The sequence below is a fragment of the Sturnira hondurensis genome, unplaced genomic scaffold (genome assembly GCF_014824575.4).
Source record: "Sturnira hondurensis isolate 20B ecotype Veracruz unplaced genomic scaffold, ASM1482457v3 Scaffold0022215, whole genome shotgun sequence".
NCBI classification, from domain to species: Eukaryota; Metazoa; Chordata; class Mammalia; order Chiroptera; family Phyllostomidae; genus Sturnira; species Sturnira hondurensis.
The window spans coordinates 15,799,535-15,808,332 of NW_028094846.1; positions in this window are offsets into that span (position 1 = coordinate 15,799,535).

The window sequence follows — 8,798 nt, forward strand, 5'->3', positions numbered from 1 at the left end:
TCAGGGCTTCAGTGCCTTAAGTCCTAATATGGAACTTAAGGGACAAACAAGACCCGTTTATGTAAGTGATGTCTTAGCACACAATCCCGATCCTTTCGATGGAAACACAGCCACGATCACAGGCCACCGTGTGTCACTGTGCGCCCCTCCTCACTACCCTGACCGAACACCCAGGAGCTTAAGTAGGAGCAAACCTGTGTGTGGCAGCTGCTTCTGTGATGTTGGTAATGGCTGGAGGCACAGTCACATGCTGAGCCGTGTAACAAGGAAAAGAGCCGCTGGTGTTTGGTGATGCTCACAACCAGCCCCAGGAGTGGCCTGGCCGGCCTCCCCTGTTTCAGATGAGGAAGCTGAGGTGTGGAGAGCCAGTAACTGACCCACAGTCACATTTCTGTCACTGCTGCTAAAACCCACAAAGAGGACGAGGGAGGGGAGTTACTGAGATGTTCTTTCTCCCCTGAGAAACCCTGCCTACTGAAAACACTTAAAAATAAAAGTTGCACCCTTAAACTCCTGTGGGGGTGAGTTTGCACTCAAGTCCCCCCATCTGCCACGGATGAAAGTAACACTACCAAGACATGCTCTGCTTGGGGAGGAGAGGTGGCCAATTTCTCAGAGGAAAAAGGCCAAGAGCCCCTTCTTCAATGGCTTTTATTGGGTTGTAATACACAGGAATACAGGCGGCAAGGATCAAACAGTAGATAACATTTCAAAGAAATCTAAGGGCTTAGTCTGAGTCAGTGTCTGTCAGGTAAGGGGGTTGCAGAAACTTTGGGAGACATACTCATTTCCTGCTCAGACCCTTATCATATGAATGAAAACACTCTTAGCAAAGCAGGTTTCACAGGATTTTTTGGAATTCTTTCTTATGCCTGATTACCCCGGATCCCTGTCTAGCCAGCAAGAAGTTGTACCACTTCCCCCATCACAGGTTTTCAGGCTTAAATGGATTAGAGCCAGGAAGTATTTCTCCCAGAGGACACGGGGACTCGGGCTATATCAAAATAGCCAGGGGGTGAGGCTCCATCACTCCCTCTTTGTTGCAGCCCCCCAAGTCCTTCCATGATGGACTCCCAAGTGATCGTGTCTGGCTTAGGTTGCCCCTCCTCTGAGGGGTCTTGCCCATCTCTGACTATCCGACCATGCTTTGGGAGCAGGAGAGGAAGCTGAGGCAGTGTTTGCTACCAGAGACAAGCTTTGTCTCCTTAGTGGCTTGCATTCCAAGGGTCGCTCACTCATCCTTAGCCATGGGGGGTAGTTACAACTCCTGAAACCAGGCAGAGCGGTTCCCAACAAACTCCTTTAAAAAAAATGGTGTAGGCAGTCACCCTCAGTAATCTGTGGGCTAGCATCGCCTGTGCCACCACCCCAGCTCCAGAACCTCCTGGAGGCTGTCCTTTCTCCATCCCTGCACTCACGCTACAGTCAGGTCCAGGCAGCGCCTCACCCTCCGCTCCACCACCCATGGCTGAAGGGCACCCTTCCCTCCACTCCCCCAGCCCTGCAGTCGGTCCATCCTCCCTCCCACCTGACCTTCTGTGCGTGCGCTTTTATATCCCTTCAATCCACGTCCTTCTCTTTTCTCCTCGTTCTATCCTCCTCCTCCTCCTCCTCGTCTCACCTTCCCTTCCTTCTTTCCTTTTCGTTCCCCACCTCCTCCTCCTTCCCTCCAAGTGCGGGTGCACTGCTGTGTTTTGTTAAATACGCTGCAGATGATGAACCAGTGCCAGACCATAATGCACCAAGGTGGATGACTTAGCCCTTCACTAATAATCCCGGCGCTACCTGGATGTTTAGCCACTAAGTGAGACACCTTGTGAGAAGTGTCCTTGGAGCTTCCCATGGTAGCCATCCCTGAACAGAGTCCACGGCTGCCACCTGCAAGGACTGAGACAGAAACAGCACAGAAGCAGGAAAGAAGGCAGTGAGTCCTACAGTAACTTACATGTGACAATCACAGAAATTCTCGCTGTGTTTGAATAGAATCAGGGAGAGATCAATTTTCTACTGAGAGAATAGTTCCAAAGGGGAATGGTTTCCCATTCCAGAGAGAAAGGAGTGGTCTCCTTGCAACTCTTTGTAAACTGGACCCACCCTTCTTTATTTTGGATGCTTTAAATCTGGCATTGATGATGGCTAAAGGCAGGAAGGTGGACCTTAACCTCCAAAGGGCCTTCCTAACCTTGAAGATGAGCCATCACCCCATGAATCCTCTCTCCCTATCCACATCCCACCCCAAGTTTGCAATCCGGAAGCCATCGGTCAGTTCTCCCTCCCATGTAGCCTCAAAACAGCCAGGGAGCAGATGCTGCTGACTGCTGCCTCATTGTGTTTGAAATCCTCTCCCCACGGCAGCTCTCCTCTGCTTGGCACCTGGGTCACCGTTTGCCTGGGGCCCTGCTGTGGCCTCCTATGTAGACTCCATGCCCCCAGTGTCACCCTCCTCTAACGCATCGCTCAGTGCTGCCTCAGTCACGCCACCCTGCCTCTTCTCTGCTCACCAGGCTCTGCAGCTCGTCACCAGCCCTGTGGCCAAGCCCAAATTCATCAACAGCATTGCCAGGTTTTCCATGAACCCCTCCAGCCTCCTCTTTTGCCACCTCCTGGATCCCCAGCTATACCCATGAAAATTACTTTCAGTTCCTGAAAGGGCCATTCTCTCTTTCCTGCCTGGCTTTGCATTTCCTGTCCCTTCCCTGAGAATGGCAGTCAAACCCTCAGTGCCTGGAAATGGCCCAGTTCATCGGTCCCTTCTCCCCTGCTCTCCCCAGGAGCTTTAGCATTAGTCCCTGCCACACTGTTGTGTAAAGGCTGATTTACTTGTCCCTGTTCCTTGCCTGACACTTGGGGACCAATGCTATTATCTTATATCACCATACACTGCCTAGTAAATAGCATTTGAAATACTAGTTACACGGTGCTACACATAATTTTAGAGTCTATATGTTAACATCCATGGTTAAAACAGCACAATGTCTTCACTAGGTCATGAAAGCCTATCCCATTGCTCCAAATACATTACAGGACTCCGGAGACTGACAACCACGTGTTTTACTTCCCTTGTCTTCTCTGTAGCTCCTGTTGCCTCACATGGGGAAAATGAAGAGGACTCAAAGTCAGAAACTTGGGGAGAAGGGGCGATGCAGCACAGGGAGAAAAATGCACCCAAACCTGGAGGGAGGGGATTTTTACTTGTGGAGACCCCCCGCTGCTGTATCTACTCAGCACTGTGGTCCATCCCATCGGCGTAAGATGGGGATGCTGACTCTGTACGTCCTTGTCCTCCCCCAAGAGTGGGAGGAGGCTCTGCTGCCTTTGGGCCCACGTGCCCAGTGAGACCCAAGAAGATGAACTGGATCATGAACACGGATGGCAAATCATTTCTCCCCCACCCCCTGCTCCCCGACACCTGCACACTCGGGGTGGTGGCGACTGTCTGCAGCGCTGTGCTGAGAAGTATCTAGAAGCCAAGTCAGGGCTCAGCAGAAAGTGTGGTAGTCGATCAGCAATGGCTCCCAAAGGCCCACGAAGAAGATAGCGCCCCACGCGCTAGAGATTTGCCATCCAGACCTAGAGACTCCTGTAACTGAGGAAATAATTCCTTCTAATTCTTCAACACACGGATTGGACATATATTAAATTACTCCTCCCCACCCATGGATGGAGGGGAGCAGGTGGTAGGAGAAAGAGACTAAGTCCCAAAGTCAACTTGAGCATAACGGTACCTCCTCCAGGCTAAGGAACGCCTCTAGAAAACTTCACCCCCAGAACTCGGGGTCCCCTGTTGCACCTGGAAAACTCCTGCTCAATCTTCAAGACATGCGCAGATGTAAACTTCCTGGCGAAGTCTGCCCCCGGTCCTCCGGCCTGTGCCGTCTGTTTGCACAGCCCTGGGCTATGTCCCCACTATAACACCAGCGGACACACACCCGTCTTCGCTTCCACACGGCCGTTTCTCCCGCAGATCATGGCACTCCTTGGGCATGTGACCTGAGTCCCGCTCAACTCTTCATTCTCGATGCTAATTGAATGGACTCGGATTTTTATGAAATTGTAAGCTTCCTGAGGGGGAAAAACCAGTTTCAAGGCAATGCTGATTTTAAACACCAATGAGCATTACGCACATTTTCTCACTGGGTAAACTGATATTCGGATCCCTTCATCGTGTTGCCCGGTTCACTTAGTCCAGCAGGGCTTGTGGATCCAACAGGTCAACCCAGCGGCACTTATGCCCCGTGACGGTGGCATCGCTCCCCTCTCCTGATGTCCTTCACCAGAGGCGGCTGGGTGTGCTAGGCACGAACAAGGCGCAATTCATGCTTTACCACGTCTGGTATCACTTGCTCCAAACAGCGTCCCTGCTGTAACCTGTGCTGGTGCTCACCTGGTTCTGTCTCACCCTCTGGGGACACGACAGGCAGAACAGAGAGCCAGCATGGAGCAGGGCCCCTCAAAAAGTGCCCCCAAATCCCGTTCACTCTCCAGGAGGAAGAGTTTGTGCAAATAGAAACCGCTGTGCTTCGGGTCAAGCAAATGAGCTGCAGCAACAGCGCCAACCACAGGCAGGGACGTGAATTCTTCTTATTTATAAGAGCCTCCATCATTTCCGGATGCATTTCTTTCTCTGCAAGGACACCAGGCCAATTCATTCAACTGCTCCCAGCGTCATCATGCACTGATGAAGTGGACGTTTTCTCTGGGCTCGATGTGACAAAATGCTGGCTGCTGACTCTCGGTGGCCCATCACCAGGAAGCTGGAAGGGGAGGCTTGTTGGTTTTTCCAGCATCCACTGAGCATCTTCAATTACCCAACCCGGCACTGGGCAGAGCATGCTGGAGGGGGAAGAGCCAAGCGCTGTGTCCCAGTCCCCTCGTCTGTAAAATAAGCAAAACATCTTCCCTGCTTCCGTCAAAGAGTTGTGGTGTGGATGAAATAGCGGGTAAGAGAACCCTTCGTAAGCTACACCCCGTTGCCTTCTTTCACGGCGCCCTATTCCCTTCCTGACCTTTGTAATTCTCCGTGAGTATTTTGTTCCTATGGCTGCTTAGTTTACCGTCTGTCCGCTCCAGTACAAATGCAAGCTCCTTTCAGGCAGGAATCTAGGACAGTGGCTGATGTACAGAAGGAACCCACGCCCGGTAGTTACTGTCATTTTCCTGTCATCCCTCCTCAAAGGCACACCCAATCCTGTTTCTACACTTCTGCTCAGGGGGTTCCTCCCCTCCCAAAACACCCTCCCCTCATCATTAAGGCAACCCTAGTCGCCCCTGAAAGGCCACTTCAAGTCTCACTGCTCCTGTGAAGTTGTTTTCTCACCCCTTTTTCAAATCTCCCTGTGCCAGGCAGTTCTCACCAGTGAACACACTGTCCACGGCCCACAGTCACGCATATCCTCACCTGGCATGGGTGAATCATTTGGTATGTTTTCTCCACCCTTCTAAATCCAGTGTAGTTCTCAGTCCAGCTCTGATTCCGTGTTCCCTAACAAGAGACATATTTCTCACACAAAAACGAGGCAGCGTGTCCTAAAATAGAAGACTCGTAATCAAAAGCCCTAAAACATCCAAGGTTGAAGAAGATGCTGGGCCCAGGACTTGCTCTGCAAGCTTGCCAAGGAGCTGACATTGCCTTCCCCTCCGGTTACTTCCACCACACTGATGCTTGCTGACCCTCCAAACCTCGAAAGCAAGGAATCTCCCAAAGGAACTAATTCATTCCTACTCAGAACCCAGGAGGAAGCTTCCCTTATAACAGTCAGGTGTCCTGTCGGGAGAGGCTCCTGGGAATTTAAGTTCTCCCCACCCCATGTGGCCATCTTCCCCATCCTCTTGGGTTCCCTTGTCCCAGATGGACCCACCCCAATGACTCAGCCACCTCACAACCGATTCTCTGCAGACAGTACCTGGGTGTCCTGCAAGCCCCTTCCACTCTAACACTAACCACCCAGAGTTGGCACAGACCCACAGGTTAGGGACTCAGTCCCACATAACTGCCCCCCCCGACCTGAGACACCAATGGCAAGTAGTGAATCCCCATGGTCATTACACTCTGTCCACGTTGGCTATAAATCCGGACTTTCCTCCTCTCCTGTGCAGGTTTGTGATTTCCTTGAACCGCCCACAGAACTCAGGAAATGAGTTATAAGAACTGGTAAACATACCTCACTTATGTGTACCAGTGCCGTATAAAGGAGGCAACTCAAGAACAGCCACATAGAAGAGAAGCACAGGGCAAGGCGTGGTAGGGGGTGAGGAGTCCATGTTCTCGCCAGACCCGCCACTCACGCAGCGCCTCAATGTATGTATTCAACAGCCTGAACGCTCATCAAATCTTGTTCAAGAGTTTTATCCGCTTCGTCTCCAGCCCCCCCGACCCCCGCCCCCTTCCTGCAGGTCAGTGGGTGAGGCTCAAAGTTCCAACCCTCTAATCACTTGGTCTCTCAGGGGACAGGCCCGGCCTTCAGTCACCCGTTAGCATAAACTCATAGTCTAATCACAACAGCCAAGTGTGATAAAGTATCTCTCTTGACTTAGATGAGTTGGGGGCCCTCTGAGAAGTTATTATGCTCTCTGTTTTCGATAATGACAGACGACTTCATCTGCTCTCCATCTTGCTCTGGCTGCTAGGAGGCACAATGTGAAATTTATTGCTTCACCACAACAATTGTGATCATCTATATTATGGGCAGTATTTGATCCACCTTCTTTGGCTCAATCAAGTTTTCGGCTTTTATCCTATTTCACTAACCTTATCATACAGGGTCACTTTAGAGTCTTCCTAAAAAGAGGTGAGGTATAAATAAATTAACCGACAGCACAGCTGTAGGGCCAGTGTCTGAAGAGGATTTAATAAAATGAATGTCCACGTGGAGCCTGCTGACCTATGTTGATCAGCTTCCTCAAAGCAGAGGGCACATACCCCTGCGAAGTCAAGCCTCTGAACAGTTTTGGGGGCCAGTTGGATGTCACGTAGAACTCTACCCAACATCGTGCCAATGTCGCATGTCCTCTGTGTACACCCACGGGGTGTACTTAACCCACAGGGTTAACCGTGCCCGGGGATGGCAGTGTCGTTTAAAGTACAGAGGAGGAGAGCGTTAGCAGCCAGCCCAGGAATAAAAAGGAGCCCCAGATCAGGGTAGACTGCCGCAGGCAAAGTCTCCGTGAACGAGGCGGGACTTCAGCTGGACCTCTTCTGCTCCGAGGTGTGAGTTTCTCAAAGACGGTGACTGGGTAGCATTTACTTATTTTTCATTCCTCAACTCTTAGCAAAGTGCCTGGCACAGCCTCGATGCTCACTGTAAGTGTCTGTTCTTCTTTTAGGGCTGTTCTTTGCCTTCCTTCTAATATAGAGACATACGACTGTGAACACCGGGGAGCATATCAATTTGTTTCCATGGCAGAGAAGAACTCAGTGTGGGGGACCAGCAGACCTGGGCTCTGGGCCCCCCTGTTGAGGAGCGGGGTGGTTCACACAGAACAGACAGCAACAGCGGAAGGCAGCGGCTGAATCAGACTTTGGGTTTCCACACTGGCTCCTCTTCCTGCTCTGTGCCTTTGGGCAGTCATTTAGCCTCTCTGTGTCTCCTAGTCCCTCCTCTGTACAGTGAGGGTGAGCACCCAGGACGTGTTGTGGGGATTAGATGAGTTACATTGTGAAGTATTCAGAATACTTCCTAGCACGTATTCACGAACATTCGTGTTAGCTTTGATTATCTTTAATAAGTCACAGTGTGTCTCAGCCTTAACTTTGGGCATCTCTCAAGAGTCAGGCTAGAACTGGATGAGAAGTGTCAGCTATGCAGCAGACATGGCTGCTTTCTAATTCTCTGCCCACAACAGACATCACTAATTGATCGCAGCACTCTCTCCTACGGAACTCCTACGGAGTTCAGTCAAAGCTTTAAAATCTTTCCCAGGGCAATCCTCCAGGCAGTCACCATGACTCTTTCAGAGTTAACACAAGAAAGAAAACCGATTTGCTATCCTGGGAAGAGATTATCTTACAGATTCTGTCATTCTTAAGGAACAGACGTGAGAAAGGGGTAAGGAGCAGCCAGTCGGGAGCTTCAGGGACAGTCCAGGTACATCCTTGGTCACCAAGCCCCCCCAGACACACAGCTTATGCCTTTGCTTCCCCTGGGACAAGGACTGGCCTCTTTTCTCCTTCTGCAGTGTCATTGCGGAGATAAAATGGTGTGTGGCTGACTGCTGGGTGGGCCACAAACAGAGCCAACCCGAATGCAGTTTCAGACTGGCAGAGACTGTTAACTCTTCGGCATGATAACCCAAGGGTCACGGACTCGTGTGGAAGTGGAGAGAAGCTTGCACAGCAACAAGATGCAGGCTTTGAAGACAGGCCGGTATAGAACAACCTGGTATAAACGTGTCAAATGTACTTTGGGCGGAAATACAAGGGGGCAGCTGAAGCTCAGACTTGGGACCTGGTCTTTTATCTGTGAGAATTAATAAGCTGCTATTTAAAGTTAATTCTTAGTTACCCAAGAAAATACACAATTCGTACGAAATAATACGTACCATGTCGATTAGAATAAGCCGGCTGAACAAGCATACTTGTGTTCATCTAACCAGAATTCCTTGCTGTTACAATATATATTAGCATCTGTGATGACAACTTCCCTTTCTCCATTTTCCTCCATGACTCTATGATCTTCTTTGGCTCTTTCCTCCCTCTCCAAGGGCTAATCCCATCATCCGTGCGTCCTAGTGACGGTCTTCCTACCTTTTCCTTTTCCCACCCCCCATGCTACTGCCCTCCTTCAGGCCCAAACATCCCA